The 5,522-nt window shown below is 41.1% G+C and overlaps 1 long non-coding RNA gene across 1 annotated transcript in view; it reads right to left on the bottom strand.

Annotated features, from left to right (window-relative positions):
• Window positions 1-5,522, bottom strand: part of LOC139079604 (uncharacterized) — a 42,541-nt gene that overhangs the window by 7,285 nt on the left and 29,734 nt on the right. The gene's annotated exons all lie outside the window — the stretch shown is intronic.

Genomic DNA, 5,522 nt, shown 5'->3' with positions numbered 1-5,522 from the left:
GTTTTCTTGATCTTTTTCTAACGACCTGCACAGAACTATGGAAGAATGAACTGCTTCCCAAAAAAGCATCTATGTTAACAATTTGGGGGTAAAGATAGATGAAAATCCAAAGGCAAATGATAACTTTATTAAAGAAACAAGGAACAGATGACATAACTATGTAGGAATGGGGTAGCTTTAAGATGTCAGAGAGATGGGGGAAGAGGACAAAGATGTACAGTGAAGCAGAGGGTCTCACATGTGCCACCTGTTCTTGTGTGTCCCAAACTCCCTGACGTGATAAATCTTTTATGTGTGCCCCACTGTCATGAAATCTTTATAGGACTGTGAAGAATGCAAAGGAACTAAACAAGAGATAGTCAGTGTTCTGGATAAATAATTCATTACTTTGCCAGGACCTGGCTTCCTATTGCATTTAGAATAAAATTCACACCCCTACGTTACCTCCCAGTCCAGATGCGATCTGTCCCCTGCGAACTCTCTGACTTCGTGTCTTACCACTCCATCCTCAAGCTCTAAGCTCTAACCACACTGGCTTTCTATGAGTTCCTTGGACTTTCTACGCTGGTTCTTAGTGCAAGGCCTTTGCTCTGCCATTCTTTCTGTCTGGAATGTCTTTCTGTTGACTGAATCTTCCCTCTAATTCAGGTCTCAACTCACTTTTAATGCCCCCCAACAGACGGTCCATCCTGTCTAAAGCAGGGTGTAAAAGTAGGTTCCTTCTCTACCCCCAGCCCATCTGTCACATTACCCAATTAGATTCCCCTCAAATCTCTTGTCATTACCTGAAATTCCCTTATTTATTAATTTGGGGATTTTTTTCCTCCATCTCCCCCCACAGAATATAAGCTCCACAATGTCAGGAGTCTACTGTTTCATTCACTGTTGTGTCCCCAGAACCTGGAACAGTACCTGACATGTAATAGGAAATGAATGATAGAGAGAGAAACAGAAAGGAAAGAAGACAGACAGACAGAAACACAGAAAGAAAGAAGGGAAGGGAAGGAAAGGAAGAGTAAAGGAATCCACAGTGGAACTGCCTACAAAAAAGAGGAATACTGGGAGGCCAGCCCAGTGGCGTTGTGGTCAAGGTCACATGCTCTGCTTCAGTGGCCTGGGGTTCATGGGTTCAGATCCCTGGCATGGACATACACACCCCTCATTAATCCACGCTGTGGCGGCGTCCCACATATAAAGTAGATGGAGATTGGCACGGATGTTAGCTCAGGGACAATCTTCCTCACCAAACAAAAAAGGAATACTGGGAGAAGTAAAATGGGACTAGGGGAGAAAATTCACAGGAGAGGAACAAAGAAAGAGATCTAGATAGTAAGGGTTGGTTATGCTGTACGATTTTGACTCCTGTAAAAAAACTTTCTTACATGCATTTCAGGCAGAGAGAATGGTAAGTGCAAAGAGAACCTTTTGCACCACCACACAGCTACTGTTTTCTTTGTTGCTATGGAGGTTTTTGTTTTGCTTTGCAGGGAAAGATTCACCCTGAACTAACAAGTATTGTCAATCTTCCTCTTTTTTTTTTTCCTCCCCAAAGCCCCAACACGTAGTTGTATATTCTAGTTGTAAGTTGTTCTAGTTCTTTGATGTGAGCTGCATGGCTACTGACAAATGAGCGGTGTGGTTCTGTGCCCAGGAACCGAACCTGGGCTGCCAAAGTGGTGAGCACACCAAACTTTAACCACTAGCCCATCGGGCTGGCTCAATTTGTGGTTTTATTTTCAGTGTGTGTTGGGGGTGGTGGTCCCTGCCTGTTACTCTAGGAGGAAGGCTGGGTTTTCTCCTCCTGGCTGCAACTACTGCATTGTCCTAGTGTTGCCAGTGGGAATCATCTAGATGTGAGCACCATGCATGGAGGCTCCACAGCCTGTTCTAGGACTTTAGGCCAAGAGGCCAGAAAGAGAGTGAAGGAATGATCACCACACTGTAGCAATGAACTCTTCTCAAGTTATCCCGGTGAGTAGTGAGAGGGTTTAAGCCTGACCGTGTAGCTCTGGGTAGTTGGGATGGCCTTTGGCAAATATTATATGATTCAACAGAAACCAAGAATAGAGAGGTGAACATTCCCAGAGTCTGGATGGGAGGAACAGGAAACTCTTTAAGGATCATTTTTCTGGTACATGACTTTTAGTGTCTTTTGTTAGTGTAGCTTTGTTTAAACATGAACAAGTTGAGTCCTCCACAACACTCATGCGGTGACAACAAGTTAGACAAAGAATGTACTCCACCCCAGTTTGTTTTTATCCAGAAAAAGATGGAAGCCCTGGCATTGCTGCAACCTGGAGACCTGAGACCAGGGTGACTTGTACAATCAGCAGCACATACTTTTGAAACACAACTCAACCAGTCTGTGTAGATTTCTTTCTAGCTATATGTTTGGGCAATTCCCCTTGTCCTTCTCAACCATAACCCTTTCCAGCCCCAATACTTCCAGAATCCATAGCCAGTGGGGGTTCAGCAAAGGAAGCTTGGCTTCCATCCAGCTCCCCATCCAATGAAGTTTGTGATAAAAGAGGCAGGATTCTATCTTCTTCCTGGAATGTACGCATGGAGTAGTCTCCCTCCTGTGAACAAGTAAAGGAAAAAGTATCTATACTTTTCAACTTATAGAAAAACAATGGTGTGTGTCTGTCACATTCAAAATCATGGTTCGTGTGTTATTCTGCAAGGAACTACATCAAACAAATTAATCATAGATAAATCTAAACTTAGCAATTTATCCCCATCTGCATAAACACCTGAATCATGTTAGCAATATTCATTCAGATGACTCAAGATTTTGTCTTTATTGATCTAGCTAAACTATTAGCTGAAATGCCCCAATCCGATCCGCAGAAACATACTCCCATATTTGAAAAAGAAAAGGCTTTGAAGAGATTAGAGTCACATTATCTTTCATTTTACCAGTTAATGCCAAATGAAGAAAAGAACTGTTTCAGCCAAATTAACCCCTTATTGTTGCACTTAAACTATTGTTATACATTAATCCTCACACTAAGGCAGACACACATGAAAATTCAGGATTGCATCACAGGAGTCCGTTAAGACAGGTCACTTTTGTTCTATAAAAGGCACCAGGTGCCATGTCTCACATATCAATTTACATTTATGGAGTGCCTACTGGGTGTCTGTACTATGCTGAGAGATGGAGACACAAAGGTGAGTGAGTAAGATGTGCTTTCCTCCTTACAAAGGGACATTAGTACAGTGAGGTAAGTCCTGGAATGGCAGGGTCACAGGGTGCCATCTATAAATTGCCCCCAAGTACTAGGACTCTTAAGTTACCCCAACTTTCCAACTCCTCTGTAGCCTCTTGCCGAGGACAGCATGGTCCACCAGAGAAGCCTCCAACAAAACAAAATGGTTGACACAAGCATTTATTTACAGAAGTAAGTGAGGGGTCCAGATGGAGGGGAATTAGCTTGTCACTGCTAGAGGGAGGTAAAGAGGGTGAGTTGGCTCTTGGAGCAGATGCTTTGGGGAGAAGATCCAGAAAATTTTTGTTGAATCTATCAAGGGTTTTTATTTTTCCTTGCATTTCCAGAAAAACAAGCTTAATGTCATGTTTTATAATCCAAATTCATTTGACATCTTTTTCTGAAACTGAATTAAAAACACTCATTTTGGAAAAAAAGAAAATGACTCCTAAAGAACTTTGCTTGCCCAAGGATGAGACACCTTCTTGGCAGCAACTTACCATAGTTTCCTCAAAAAAAAATCCTGAAAAGCTGCACCCAAAACAAAATCAACTCACAAAAATAAGTTGCGTTTTCTACTGTAATAATGAACTAACAGAGAACTCAAGAATACAATCCCATTTACAATTACAACAAAAAGAATAAAATATGTAGGAATAAATTTAATGAAGGAGGTGAAAGACCTATACAATGAAAACTAGAAGACATTATTGAAAGAAATCAATGATGACGTAAAGAAATGGAAAGATATTCCATGAACATGGATTGGAAGAATAAACGTAATTAAACTGCCCATACTACCTAAAGCAATGTTCAGATTCAGTGCAATCCCAATGATGTTCTTCACAGAAATAGAGCAAAGAATCTTAAAATTCATATGGGGCAACAAAAGACCCCTAATAGTTAAAGCAATCCTGAGAAAAAAGAAGAAAGCTAGAGGCATCACAATCCCTGACTTTGAAATACACTAAAAAGCTAAAGTAATCAAAACAGCACAGTACTGGTACCAAAAGACACACAGATCAATGGAATTGAAAGCCCAGAAATAAAACCACCCATCTACAGAAAGCTAATCTTTGACAAAGGAGGTAAGAATATACAATGGAGACAGGAAAAGTCTCCTCAATAGGTGGTGTTGGGAAAACTGGACAGCCACATGCAAAAGAATGAAGATAGACCATTATCTTGTGCCATACACAAAAATTAACTCAAAATCGATCAGTCTTGAAGGTAAGATGTGAAACCATAAAACTCCTAGAAGAAAATATAGGTAGAATGTTGCAGGAGATCATAGCAATATTCTTGCTAGGCTTTAAGCTTGGGAAAAATAAGTTACAAATGGGTGGCTGAGAATTATGTGATCTGCTGATTCTCATGAATTACTATACCAGATTGTTTGTGCTTTGGAATCAAGGGCTGGAGGGGAGTATTTTATCGAGCATGAAGGCAAGGGGCTTAGGAATGCCGGACCCTTGCAGGAACGGAACGCCGTCTGCATAACTTGCTGATTTTTCCTAGGATACTCCCTAAGGGAATGGCCTTGGATAGGGCTGGGGTACGTCACGGAGGGAGGAAGACTAGAACTGCTGAGCTTTGACTTGCATATCCCTGCTGGCATGAGTTCTTCCTATGCTTGTATTTCCTTGCCTATAAATAAATACGTGGCGATCAGAGGGACTTCACCTCAGTCCTTGAGCCTGATGGTCCCCTGTCCCATTGAATAATATAGATTGTGTCTATTATATAGGTTGTATTCTGTCTATTAATTCCATCCGCCCCTTCAGCTGGCTGCCTAGCTGGTCTCGGCAGCAGTAGTACACTCTTTGACATTGGTCTTAGAAGGATCTTTCCAAATACCATATCTACTTGGGCAAGGGAAACAAAAAATAAACAAATGAGACCTCATCTGACTAAAGAGCTTCTGCAAGGCAAAGGAAACCATGAACAAAATGACAACTCACCAACTGGGAGAAAATATTTTCAAATCAAATATCCAAAAAGGGGTTAATCTCCAAAATAAATAAAGAACTCATACAACTCAAAAACAAAAAAAACAACCTGATCAAAAAGTGGGCAGAAGATATGAACAGACATTTTTCCAAAGAAGATAGAAGTATGGCCAACAGGCATGTGAAAAGATGTTCAACATCACTAATCATCAGGGAAATGCAAATCAAAACTACAATGAGATATCACCTTACACCCGTTAGAATAGCTATAATTACCAAGACAAAAAACAGCAAATATTGGAGAGGGTGTGGAGAAAAGGAAACCCTCATACACTGCTGATGGGAATGCAAACTAGTGCAG

Source organism: Equus przewalskii, chromosome 26 (assembly GCF_037783145.1).
Source record: "Equus przewalskii isolate Varuska chromosome 26, EquPr2, whole genome shotgun sequence".
In the NCBI taxonomy this organism is placed as follows: Eukaryota; Metazoa; Chordata; class Mammalia; order Perissodactyla; family Equidae; genus Equus; species Equus przewalskii.
This window is presented reverse-complemented; position numbering and strand designations above follow the sequence as displayed.